Raw genomic sequence first — 15,088 nt, forward strand, 5'->3', positions numbered from 1 at the left:
GACACTAGAGGAACTTGAAGCCTCTGGTAAAATTAAAAATTGTATAACTCTTAGCAAGTTTATCTTGAGTCCTCCATCAAAAGTGCTATTTATCTCAGATCCTATTACCTGATAAAACTTGCCCAGCTTTAAACAAACATTTATGACATGTTAAAAGCAAGAAAAAACTCACCCTGAAGAGGCAAAGATTTTATCAGAACTGGGCTTAGATTTTACACAGATATTGGAATTATTAAGCAGATAATTTAAAATAGATATATTTTATATGTTAGGTCCTATATTGAAAAAAGTAAACAATATGCAAGCATAGGAAATATAAACAGAAAGAAGGAAGTTAAAAGAGAATCCAAACAAATGGCTAGATAAAAAACACTATAACATAAACAAAGAGTGTTACAGTTTATCAGTAAACTCAACATGGCAAAGAGAAAAAAAAACCATCAGTGAACCTGAGCATAGGTCAATGGAAACTTCCAAAGCTAAATTCAAAGATAAGGAAGATCTTTGGGGAAATATTAAAAGGAATAACTTACTATGTGTAACTGGAATATCAGAAGGAGAAGAAAGAGAACATGGAGCCAAAGAAATATTTGAAGCAATAGTGGTTGAGGATTTTCCCAAATTGATGACAGATACAAAACCACAGATCCAGACACTTTAAAAACACAAGCAAATGAATATCAAAACAACCCCCCACCCCAACATATCTAGGCCTGTCCTATTCAAATTATAGAAAAGCAAGACAAGAGGCAATCTTGAAATCACTAGAAGGGGAAACCTATAGATGAACAAGGATATTACTATTATTATTATTTTCATCAGAAACCACATAAGCAAGAACAGAGAGGACACAGGCAACAGTATGGTGGTTACCAGCAGGAAAGGGGGATGGGGAGAGATAGAAGACTGTAAAGGAGGATAAATGGTGATGGAAGGAGACTTGACTTGGTGTGGTGAGCACACAATACAATATACAGATGACATATTATAGAATTGTACACCTTAAACCTGTATAATTAACTAAGGTCACTCCAATAAATTCAATAAAAATAAAATTAAAACTTTCTGAAAAAGAAAAAAGAGTTTTCAGATTGCAGTAAATATACTCTGTGAGAAAATATTAATAGGAATTAAAAGCATTTCTTACATCTTGAAAATTTTGTAATGTTTGAGAAATCAATTATATTGAATTTTAAATATATTTTTATATAGAATCCTTTTGAGTTTTCCAGTTATGTGACTTTTTACTTTTAGCAGAAAAGTAAATCATTTTTAGTAGAAACAAGAATCTCCAGACTGGAGAGTTATGACGCTCACTGACCACGCACTGTGTGTAGAGACCCCACTGCACCACAGTGCCTATGCTTCTCGTACCCATGCTCTTTGGCAGCATTCCAGAAACAGGAGGGAGGAGCAAGAGGCAATGATTTCTTCCCTTCTACTGAAACATTCAGGCAGATCAAAACCTTAGCGCTTTCTTTCTTAGCATGTCTAAATTTAAATACTTTCTATTATTTTGAACATTTGTGTAGAACACTTGCTTTGTATTAAATTTCTTGTCTCCATGTAAAACTGACCTTTTGTTATTGAGCAGGTCTGTCTCTGTCAGATGGTTTGATGGTTCACACAGGTTTGAGGACACTGGGTAGAGGGGTTGGTAGGGACTGTGGTAGTTTTTTGATGGCTGTAAGAAAGCTAGACTATTTAAAGCTGACACCAGAGACCTGATAGCGACTTATTAACTGTATTGAACATCTTTTCTTTGCTTTTGACCCTATGTATAGTTATGACACCAGATTAGATTGATAGCTCCAAGTGGTATTAAATGACATTTTGCTTTCTGTAATACTGTTATAAAATAAAGTTGGCTTATTATTTAAAAAATTTATTTCTGCTTTTATTTTATTAGTCACTTTTGACTCATATAGCTTTAAGGATGCTGGGAAAGATAGCTTGTTGGCTCAGCACATCTATCTGGAATATAAGGAACCCTGGTTTTTAAGTAAAAAAGGAAAATGGAAAGTAATAGCCAAATGAAAGTATCTTTGTCAATGTTTATTAAAAAAATATGGTTCTGGGGTCCTGGCCAGTGTGGCTGAGTTGGTTGCAGCATCGTCCCGTGCACCAAGAGGTCACAGGTTCAATTCACAGTCAGGGCACATACCCAGGTTGCAGAATTGATCCCCGGTCAGGTCTATATAGGAGGCAACCAATTGTTATCTCTCTCTCTGTCTTTCTTCCTCTTCCTCCCCCTCTCTCTAATATTAATGAAAATATAGTTTATAATGAGGATTAAAAGAAATAAAAAATATATAGTTCTTGGACTTAATAGATTTTCAGATCTAAATATTTTTTTTCCAGCTCAAAATCTTTTCTTTTATTATCCTATCTAATAACAGAGTAATATGCAAATAACCATCACTCCGCTACGCCCACGATTGGGCAGCGGGAGGCTGGGGGGGCAGGACTTGGGGTGGCCTCTCAACGACCAGATCCGCGGCTGGTGACTGGGGCTGCCGTGGACACCCGGCTCCCCTGCCATAGGAAGCCCCACGATCACGGGGCGAACAGACCAAGCCGAGCCGCCCCGTGATCAGGGGGCGAACAGGCCAAGCTGAGCTGACCTGTGATCATGGGGTGAACAGGCCAGGCAGAGCCTGGCCAAGCCCCCCTGCAATCCCAGGTGAAGAAGCCGCTTGGCTGACCAACCTGTGCTATGGACCTGTTCCAGAGTCCAGGGCCTCTAGCCTGCAGCCATGGAAAGGCTCCCTCTCCCCAGAGTTAGGAGCACCAGCCCAGGTCTACCCAGCGGCCTGGTCCTGACTGCGGGGGTGAGTTCCTGCAGGCTGGGGTTTGATCCCCACACATTGGCAGTAGGAGACCAGTGCCTTTGTTATTGCTGTGTGTCCGGGTTTTAATTGGACAAATGCCCGGTGGTCCGGTGGCCAGCTTAGAAAAATCTTTTAGGAGAATTCTATCTGGGTTTCCACAAATTCCCTCAGCACCTACTCACCCCTCTGTAAAGGCGCAGAACAAGTGAGGCCCCTTAAATAAAAATCAAAGGTCTCCAGCAACGGTGGGCCTCTCTCATCACAGTCATTTGGACTGGATGGCATTTGAATATTTATCTAGACACCATGACAGAGAAACACAAGCTCAAGTCATGATCTCTGCCCTTAAAATATTCACAATCTTATTAGAGTGAGTGGATGATAAAAGTGCAGTAATAACATCAGAATGTAAGGCAACAATACAGAGAGAAACAGAGGCAATTGCTGGGATGATTTTCAAATAATTAGTACAAAGAGTATGTGCTATGAATTAAATAAAAAAAAATATGTGTGGAAGTAGCTGCTTCATGAGTATGGCATCCCTTCCTATTTTAAAGGAAGCTGAGTTCCATGTGTACTATGCTATGATATCTGAGGCACAGGACAAGGGAGGCCCTAAGTGTACCATGCTTTGATATTTGAGTCATTCTTTATTGTTCAATGTAATTTATTTCTGTACACCTCAGTTTTGTAATAGTTAAATTACTAGAATAATACATCTTGCTATAAAATATAACTAGAAGATCAAATGATCAGGTGACATTTATTGTTATTTTCTATAAATGAACACAATCTCTGGTATGCTAAAGTGATAGGTATTACAGAAATATTCAGATAGAGAGACCTACAGACTTGATTACAAGTGAGGCTTACTATCACATCCCAAATTTATTGCTTAAAAAAAAAGCAGGGAGCCAACTAGAAACTGAACCAAATATAAGCCCTTGAAGGGCAAATGTAAATTGGATATGCTTTGCTATTACAAGAGCAAGAAGAAAAAATTCAGATGCAAGAATGAAAACCACATTGCATCTACTCTAAGTAGCTGTTAAAGAAAAAGAATGGTATACTATGAAAATACTCAATACAGATTGTAAAGACATTTGTTCAAGGAGGATTTCCTAGAGTAAGTGATATTTCAGTTAATTTTTTTAAATGTGAAGAGGTTAGCTAGATAAGAAAAAGGTGTAGGGATCCTGAATTGCAGAGGGTGCAGGCAGAGCTGGGGGAACCCCCCCCTCCGTGCACGAATTTCGTGCACCGGGCCTCTAGTATCTTTATATTTTCCTCTCCCTCTTGCTATTAAATAATCATTTAAATTTCTGAATTTATCCTTTATGTCTTTTAATTAGTCTTTCTCACCATATTTTTTGTCCCTTTACATTACAGTCTTTGAGAATTCCATAATTTAATCATGTGGATTGATTCAGTCTTCAATTCTGTTTATTTAGATATTCTATTAATAACTTTTGCTAATTTTTAAGATCTATTTTTTTATTCTATGATTATTCTTTTACCATAGGAATGTGATCATGTTTTATAAATATAATAGTTCACAAAAGATTTCTGGAGATACTGATTCATTATTTGAAGTTATCTTATGATTTATGTATTAACTGTTTCAATCAGGGTTTATTTGCCATTATTTTTTGCTATTAGAAGAGTATTGTGCATTTTATTCATGCTCATGATATTCTTCTAATGCCTCGTGTTTCTTGGTTACTGCTTATATTTATATGCTATTTATAAATAAATAACAAAACTTATTTGTTTTGAACAATAAATTGCAATTCTCATAGCATTGGCAGTCACTATTTCCCTAGATTGCAGGGGAAATTATGGTGAATGTGCCAGATTCCACTTCCTTGGAGGATACCTAGCTTCCTTACACATCACGTTTCTCTGTCCCTCGGGGCTCATCTCATCTGTCCAATGTAAAAAATCTGATTTAGGACGTTGTTCTTCTGCCTTTAGCTTGAAGGCAAATACTAGGCTTAGCTGCTTTGACAAGTCCAACACTTCTCTAGTGTTTTAACTGACTATCGTACAGCAGCTCGATGAGGGCCATTCTGTTTCCAGAACCTGTTTTCTGTAATCATGGGCTTCTCTCATTTTCAGTGGTCTCCAATTTCACAAGTAAAGGGTTCCTGCATTTTCACAGGAACTTGCTCTTTATCTAGCATAGAGTATTTCCCAATGTCTCACTGATGCTGCTGAAAACGGCTCCAGTTATCCAGTGGTGTTTGGGATGTATTTTTCTTCTGGACATGCCTTTGGTTATATGTAAGTGAGTCTTTAGAAAGATCAGAAGATACATCTGTGTGTCTGGTCAGTCATCTGGTTTTTAGGTAACAGCAAAAAGAACCACATGGCAGAGAAAAAGTTTATGTTGTGCCATCAGAAGAGGTTAGAAGATGGTAGTGATACTGTTTGGTGAGATAAAGGACTCATCAAGAAAGTGGCATTTAGGTGGGAAAAGAGGGAGAAAATGGGGATGGAAAAAGACTTTGCTTGGGGTGATGGGCACATGATGCAGTGTGCAGATGATGTTTTATTGTGTTGTATACTTGAAGCTTGTATGGTTTTCTGAACCAGTGCCACACCAATAAATTCAGTAAGAAAATAAAAAAATAAAATAATCCTTGAATGTGGATGAGTAATCCCTCCTGGTTTACCAGGGACACACACTATTTTAGCCCTGAAATTCCCACATTCTGTTAGCACCTTCAGTCCCAGACACTGTTGAGGGATTGGTTACCATTACAGGGAATGCATTTCTGAGGACCTTTACACATGGGAATGAAAGTTGAGTTCTTACGGTGCAGGCAGAGTAAGGGCCATGCTGGAAATGCAGTTCTGAGTAAGAAAATGAGAGTTGTTAAGTGTTAGGTTCTTAGTTTGTAATTTATTTTGTAGGCTAAAAATATTAGCATAGTAAATGTTAACATTTGATATTATATTTCTGATGGGTCACAATTTTTTTAAGAACATCATAAAAAAATATAATGTTATAAACTCCCTTGTGAGATAACTGACCCTTGGTAGGTTACCAGGGAAGATTGATCTTTGAACTGTAGTTGTGATTTTTATACTGGGATGATTATATACTAAAGAAAGAAAGAATAAAAGGCTCTGATCTGTCTTAACTTAGACTGCTACAGTAAAAATACCACAGACTGGAGTGGGTTAAACCCCAAACATGTTTTCTCCCGCAGTTATAGAGTCCGTGAAGTCCAAGATCAAGGCACTGGCAGATCAGGTGTCTGATGAGGACCCTTTTCCTAGTTTGCAGACAGCCATCTGCTTATTGATCTTCACATGTCAGAGAGGGGTGGGGGAGAAAAATAAATTAGGAGAGAGGGAGAGAGTGGAAACAGGCACTCCTAATTACAAAGGCACCAATTCAATTCATGAAGACCTCACCCTCAGGACTGAATCTAAAACCTAACTACCTCCTAAAGACCTCACCTCCTATCCCATCATATGAATTTGAGGACAAACATTTAGTCCATACATGATGGTAATAACAATATAAAAATGAAAAGTTAAATTATTAATTGAGAGTGTGCTATCCAAGTTACTCAATTCTTGAAGGTATAGTTCATACATTTCATCTTTCTTAGGGAGTAGGTTTACTCAGCAAATCAAATAACAAATCAGAAGGTTGCTTGATTTATAGATATTTATTTTTTAATAAATTAAAAAAACAAAACTCCACAGTTATTAGAGATATAATCATATATTGTTGGGGAATGATTAAAAATATGTATTTACATATTTAGAACTGATAGTTTACTTTTCTCCACTACATGGATGCTTTTAGCCATACCATCTGAATTTATTTGCTAAAATGAAACTTCTCCTTTAGTTATTAATCAATTCATTTTTAAAACTGCTTGTTGACCCTTAAACTCTGATGTCCATATTTCCACTACACTGTGGAAACGGCATGACACTTCTACAATATTCAATAGCTCAACATTCACTAATAGCCTGTCTGTATTTGCCTCTGAGAATGCATCTGGATTGTTAATTTCAGGCATAGTGTGTTGATTTCTGTTACATGTTCTACAGGTGTTCTTTTAACCTTGCTGGTTTTACCTTTTCTAGTTGTCTATTATATATATTTTACTTTTAAGGCAAGACTGTCCACTTTTCACAAGTATCCTAAAAAATCACCATTTTTGAACCTAAACTTTAAAAGATATGATGTTCATTTAATTCCAGTGACTAAATATCAATCTATTTAACTCATTTCAAGTTGAAACAACAAGTAGCTTGGTCAAATTGAACTATGATATTATTGAATGCACATTCATAATAGTGAATAGTTCCTTTAGGTATGTAAGTAAAGACAGCCTAAAACATGAGAAAATTAATCTTGTTTTGAATTTTCAATATATTTACTGACTATAATACTTATAATAAAATAAAATTTATGCAATTTTAACTTGTCTCACTGTAACTTCTAGTTATAATGTAAGATAATATGGTTTTGTTGATTTCAAATGAAAAGGGAACTAAAGTAAAAGGTACTGTAGGGAAGACCAATTTGGTAGATTTGAGTGTAAGTCTCCTTTAATACTAACATGAGAAAAGTGCTTTTCAATAAAAATTAAAGGTAAAAAATTAAATAGTTGGGTTTGACTGTTTATATACAAAGAAAATGAAATTTAAATATTTGGTTTAAAATATTTTTTCCACTTCAGTGTTGTTATTAAATAACTAACTTGAGTTGCTCACATAGTTTTCATTCCAACTATGTGAGTTGGAAGTTTAGATTCATAATTCTGTAACATTTCTATTTCTAAATACAGAATATATTTCCCTTTGTTGAATATAAGTTTTGATACCCTGTTAGTTGGGATAAGGTTGGATAACAGCAAGTAAGGTCAAGATATGTCAAGATTAGGAGTAGGGTCAGGGCTATTGTGAAAATATAGCTATGGCCCTAACTGGTTTGGCTCAGTGGCTAGAGCGTCTGCCTGCAGACCGAAGGGTCCCTGGTTCGATTCTGGTAAAGGGCACATGCCTGGGTTGTGTGCTCAATCCCCAGTAGGGGGCATGCAGGAGGCAGCTGATTGATGATTCTCTCTCATCATTGATGTTACTATCTCTCTCTCCCTCTCACTTCCTCTTTAAAACCAATAAAAATATATCTTAAAAAAAATATAGCTATGGCTTGAGATTAAAATTTGAAATGAGTGGCATTTTGAGCATAAAGAAAACACAGTTACCATGAGTCCATGAATAAAAAGGATAAAATTAAGGACAAAAGTTTATGTTTTATATTCAAGATTTTAAGTGCAAATAGGAAGATTGAAAGAAAAGAAAGTCATTCTTTCACTTAACTACTAATGATTGAGAATATATACAGTGACCTTGGGGATATAGCAGTTTTAATTTATGGCTTACCAATTTTTCTGGTCATATTCTCTCTTTTACAGTAATTGTGACACTTTCCTATTTCTCTCCTCAAATTCTTTCACTACTTTGTTTTTGTGACTCTCCCCTCCCCAATTCTCAATCTCTTTGAATGTAGTTTTCCTCCTAAGCTTGTTTTCACAGTTTCTTTCTCTTCTTTTTTGATATCATACCCACTTGCACATTTCAATAATTAGCCCCCCTTCAGTTTCCCATTCATATTCTAGTTTCTATCACCAGCACCCAGATCCAGGTTTCCAAATTCATTTAGTCAACCAATGAATTTTTCAAGCAGTCCATAATCTGAAGTCACAGCTTTCATCTAAGTTGTACAACTTTCTAGCCTTATTTCTTAGACTATGTTTTCTTCATTTGTAAAATGGAGGCAGTTACTTTTCTTCTCAAGTGCTTTTTTTTTTTGCAAGAAACACATATATATGAGTGTAAAATGATTATTGATTTTAAATGTAAAGCTATTGCTCTGTGCTAACCACCATGAGGATTTCACCAGCTGTCATCATTAGGGATGAACCCACAGTCCTTTGAAACACCATTATATTCTGTGTAGTATTTAGTAATTTTTTTATACTTGTTTTATTTCCAACCTGAACCTATGCCCTGATTAAAAGTTCTGGAAAAGTAGGGGCTCGTTAATGTACATCTTTTGTCCTTGAAGCAGTGTCTAGCAAGTAAGGAGTACTCACAGTAGTTGTTGAATTAAATTGACAACCAGCTTTCCTATTTGAGAAAAAACAGATTCAATCAAAGTCATCATTTGTTAACAAAATGAGATGCATTAAGTTTTTTCAGATAAATCTATGTTTCTGATGATGGATGGGAATTAAATCTGTGCTTGGTTTGAAAGTCTGCAGGCAGACTGTACCTGCCTTGGCTGTCAGTGCTCAGATACGTAATGCCTGAGTAGACGCTGCTCCTCATTGTAAATTAGAGTAAGCAAACCTAGACTTGCTATCAATCACACATGGCATGCATTGTGTGTGCCTGCTGCCTTCTGAAGCTCTATTAAAAGAATATAACACGGACAGGAACTGTCAGAGATTTAATCTATCTGTGTCCGCCTCCTTCTGCGTCCCAGTTGAATCATAGTCTGATGAAAGATCCTGGCATGCTGATAACACATGGGGGGAGGGGGGGAACCTGTAGCTATCACTCATGAACTGTATTTTATTTCTCTTTTGAAGGATTTGAGTTCCACAATTTGAATTCCCACATTCTAGCTGTATACCACATACGCAAATTTATTTTAGCAAAAGGAATATATAGATATTTTAATAGGATTCCAGTTATGAGGAGTAGTTTTTTTTTTTAAAGTTTGACTTTAATGACACTGTCCTTTTTTTCTGTTGTGAAGAAATTTAATTCTCTTCAGAAGAAAAGAGTTCTTCAGTGAGAAGGCTATGAGTTAAATCATATAAAGTTATGATTTATGAAAGAATTAGTATGAAAACTTAAAAAGTAAAATTGAAAAAAAATGAGTATACTGAAATTTAAACAATAAATACCTTGGTTTATCTGAAGGGATGGTCTCTCTCCTATCATGTCACTCTAGGTTTCTCATGTGATTCTTTGAACAAGAGACCAAGACCAACATAAAGAACAAAATGCTGAACTATCAGTTTTCAAAAGATGCAGCTATTCTTAGTGATCATTTATGTTAGTGTCACACTGTAAAAACTGGCAATTTGTTATTAAATCTTATTTTGGTGATGTCATTGTGTAACTCAGAGAATTGCTTTCTATAGAACTAACATAATGTGAAGAGAAATTGGAACAGTACAGGATAATGTATCCTAAAGTCCATCCCATTCAAATGTCCTGGGTAAAATTTTGGTAAGTGTTGGCTGATCACTTCAGAAATAGACATTCTGATCTCTTGAAGAGTCAATATTCCACATTGTTAATTTAAACCAGATAAGAATGCTTTAGCTTTTTGAAATGTCATTAGTAGAATGCACATTCTGTTTTAAAATATGCTATTTACAAAATTATTTTTATGTGGAATTAGATTTCATGTTCTTATGAATATGAGACATAGGGGAAGCAAATGATGTGATTGATTGAATGTAATGAATTGAAAAATTTTATAGATGCTATTAATTAGCTATATTGACTATAAAAGTACCACAGTATTTCCCATTTTTTAGTTTTATCTTATTTTTAGTTATATCTTTGAAATCATCACTTTTTTATGGAAACCATTAGTCCTGAGAATCAAAGAACATTCAGATTGGTTAAACCCATACACTGTGAACATTAATTTTATGTGTGAACTTGAGTGGATTAAAGGATGCCCAGCTGTCTGACCAAACATGATTTCTGGGTGGATTCCTGAGAGTGTTTCCAGGGTCGATTGGTGTTTAAATTGGCAGGCTAATCAAAGTGTTTGCCCTCTCCAAAATGGGTGAGCATCATTCAGTAGACAAAAAGGTGGGGGAAGCAAGATCCGCCCCTCTCTACTGAGAGTGGGGCATGAAAATGCTGCCCTCGGTGCTTCTGGTTCTCAAGCCTTCAGGCTTGGACTAGAACCTAAGCCGTCAGCTTTCAGACACCACTGCCCTCCCGCGGTCTCCAATTTGCAGACAACAGATGGTGGGACTTCTCAGCCTCCTTAATCATGTGAGCCAATCAATGCTTTATAACAGATTTCTTTCTGTTTACATATATCCTATAGTTTCTTTTCCTCTGGAAAACTTACTAATATAGGCATATTTATCAGTTAAATAGTATTAACTACCACAAATCATGACACATTTAAAAATTATTTTCACAGATCAAGACTCAAAAAACATACATTTATGTTTGCTATCTTTCCTTCAGGGGGATTATTTCTCACTTCTTTTGTAGATTTTGATTGTGAATAATTCCTTATCTGTGTTCAGGTTATGAGGGAACAGATAACACCATTTTATTTGTATAGCTTACCTCTATATGAAAGTCCAAAAAGTGGTCAACAAATGATGAAGATGTGGAGAAAAGGGAACCCTGGTTCACTACTACTGGTGGGAATGCAGACTGGTACAGCCACTGTGGAAAACAGTATGGAGTTTCCTCAAAAAATTAGAAATGGAACTGCCATTTGATCTAGTGATCCCTAAGAAACCTGAAACATCAATCAGAAAGAATATATACAGCCCATGTTCATAGCAGTACAATTTATAATAGCTGTGCTTTTTTATACAGCAAACATTTTATACCTTTCAATTTGTGAAAAGCTAAGAAGCATGTGACAGTTTTAATGAGGTTCCTGTCTACTTAAATGAAATAAAAATTCTTCCTCTATTTTTCTAAAATTGAAGTTTCCATTAGAATTTTAGTGCTGTGTTTTACTCTTTCCCAACCTAATACTGACATCAGCACTGAACCTCTTACTGTGGAATTTAATTTCTATGTTGAAATGACATGACTGCATAAACATACCTAATAACAATACTATGTGACATGTATTCTAAAATTCAAAGTCATAGAAGTTAGTAATAATTTATGTCTTTCTATGAAGAGTATTTAAATACTCACTTGCAATTAAGTTCTAAATATATAATCTCTGATAATGTTTCAGTGACCTGTCTCCTTAACATTTCTTTTTAATTTAACTAAAAAATCCTTTTCCTGGGGATGGTATAAATCTAGTAAAATAAAAACAGTATATTTATCTATCTATTTATCTATAGTAGCTATATATCTATATAACTATCTAAAATAGTATTTCTATCTATCATCTATCTATCAATCATCTATCATCTATCTATCAATCATCACCTATCTATCTGTCTATAGATGATAGCTAGCTAGCTAGATATTTTTTATCATAGCCAATTCCATCTGATGATTTTCATATTTGGCTTTCCCATCAAGTACACACAGACTCAGTAATTCCAACTTCATTTACCAATATTTGGTCCTCCTCTATTTAAAGCACTACAGTACCTATTGGAAAGTGAGAGAGGGAATGAATAGCTGAGAATGAGTGGGGGTCAGTGGAATACAAGGTGTTCTCAATTTAGAATAGTAGTGTTGTATATTAACTAGGGGATCAGTAAGATATGGATAAAATAATATATTAAAGTTTAAGATAGGCTCTCAAAATCACCTACTACTTTTCTTCAGCAAGACTCAGCCACCTAGGTTGAGTGAATAGAGGGGCAAGGAGTGTCTTCTTAGTGTTTCTCAAATTGCTGACCATAGGAACTAGGCTGAGAAGGGAGAAAATGGATTTAAAAAAAGAAAACAGACACCTAGGAACATAAGAAAGAGGAAAGAGGATTTTTCAAATTGAGCCAAAGATGGGGGAAGTAATATCCAGAAGGTTATAGATAAATAGGAGAAGTTTAGAATTAGAGAATTTTAGACATCAACATTTTTCAGGGAAAAACAAAGATCCCAAATGTGATATATTGATGATCACTGTGTGTGAGGTAGGGCAGGAATGAAATACCACCTTGAAGCAATGATTGCTTAGCTTGTTCAGTCATTCATCCTTCCATTTAATTAGACACCAAAGATATATTGTCTCTAAAAGAAGATCCATATTTTGTTGGGCCTGCAGCATAAACAATTTTATGTTACTTATGAAAAAGATTTTAAAAATTACAAATATATAATTGCAAGGCACAGTTAGATAAGAGCCTTGGAAGGGGCCCCTATCATTCAGAGGACCTGAAGCTTCACATGAATTAGCTTTTCAGTAAATCCACTGCTTTCCAGACACAGTAGATATGGCGAGATACTTAGGAGATATCAGGACAGTGTGACGCATGTAAGACCAGGGATGAAATACACATAGTCATGGATTTCCATAAATAAAATATCCACAATGTTATTCTGAATAAGACGAATGATTTTGGTTTCAATGGCAATAATGTACTCAGTGTTCTGAGGCTTGTGGATCTGTGAACCCCACGTCGGCATCTTCAGCATATCACTTGCTGTTGAATTCTTCATCAAGGAAAAGGTAGTGATGTTTTAAGGCTCAGACAATAAATTGCCATTGTAATACAGTAGTTGAAATCTTTTATGGCCCAATGTCTTAATTGTATGCAATATTTTTCTTCTATTATCCTCTCTGGAACAATTAACCAGAGTTTTTCCTTCCATCTTTTCTTTTCCTGTCCACGCCAAAAATGAAATAAATCAGAAGTAATGAGGAAGAAAAAAAAAGACAAATAAAATGTTTTTATAAACCACCAACTGTATGGCATTAAATAAATACACAATATGTTGTGGCATTATCACAGTTACCTCTTTATCACTGCTGTTGAAAAGAACATTGTCTGAAATGTAATCCTACTTTATACAGAAATATCTCTATCTCATGTAATGTTTTATAAATAGAGTAACAACAATGCAATTGATAATAGTGGAGTAATATTTTGCAGTTACAGAATACTTCTCTTTAAGATAAGTGGACTAACAATAGCCCTGATTCCGTTGCTTATTAAAACAGTTAATATAATAGGTTTCTGATTTGCATAAGTTGCAGATTAATGGTGTTTACTGATCAGCGGAACTTAGAATTCCAATGACAGGAGGCATATGAAAGTCGGAGGCAGCCTGTCCTGCTGTAAATCAGTCACATGGTTATCTTTAGCAAAATGATAAAAGCACATTAGCATAATAGTCAGTCAAGCTTAATGCAGAAATAACTAATGGAAAATCCTGGAAGTTCATGTAAGAATAAAATGACTACTTTGTTTATTTAATTAAAGCAAAAGTAAATTTTTAATGACCCATTTTAAAACAAAGACACTTGAAAAACTGAGCAGGGAGTTTATAGCCTTATTGCAAATTACAAGGTTGCATTAAATATGTAAATAAAAGTTACAAAAAGTGGTAATGCTATTATAAGCTCCTACAGGAGAAAAAATTGATAGTTTTAATTTTACTCTCCCTTTCTCCTATCATCTATCTATTATCTATGTATCTATCTATCCATCTATCTATCTATCTATCATCTATCTATCTACCTACCTATCTATCTAATCATTCTCTTTCTCTATAATAAGACAGCTCTCACCCATTTATGTGGACAATCCTGGAGAAGGACCTACACCAGGACATTAGATGCATCACAAGGGAAGATGAATATTGTAAATTCCAGCCATAACAGCCTGCATTTCTTTCTAAGGCTGCTTCCCCCCCGCCCATCCCCCCAAGACTAATCCCCTGGTCCTTCAGACATAATGAATGAGCTTTGGGACTTGCAAGAGATCAGTATCACTTGTATTTTATCCTAAAGGAAGAACTGAACCCTTTGACAGAGATCAGCATGCACAGAAATAAATACTTCCTGTAATGAAGTGTTGAAGGTGACTTATGTCAGTAATTGATACAAACATAGTTTTTTAACGCTGGAAAGATTGCTCCCTGGGAATTTCTTTGCTCTAACTTGGATTTTATGATGGTGAGACAGGTCCTGCAATTTTTGAAAGAAAGATTTAAATAGGAACTCCTTGAAAGACTTATCAGTTTAATGTTTTATTCAAGATAGTTTTTTACTCTCACAAAGAGAAAAAGAATGATTAAACATAAGGTAAAATATATGTGGGGTTGAATTTTGTGACCACATTCTAGGCTTAGAAGTATACTTAAAGGAACCCATTTTGATACAAAAGTATGTCATTAATTCTGAGGAATTCAAACAGAAAGTTTAAATCTTAACAGATTTAAAAAAGAAAAAAAAAAAAGGTCATAGAATGTGGTCTTAGCATCTTCACCTTCACATAATTCCATCGGTTCTATGAACATCCACCTTTTGCTATTGGCAAATGTGATTTATTCCTCTGGCTACTTGCTTTAATTCCCATGAGGTTCAATGA

The sequence above is a fragment of the Eptesicus fuscus genome, chromosome 11 (assembly GCF_027574615.1).
Source record: "Eptesicus fuscus isolate TK198812 chromosome 11, DD_ASM_mEF_20220401, whole genome shotgun sequence".
Taxonomy (NCBI): Eukaryota; Metazoa; Chordata; class Mammalia; order Chiroptera; family Vespertilionidae; genus Eptesicus; species Eptesicus fuscus.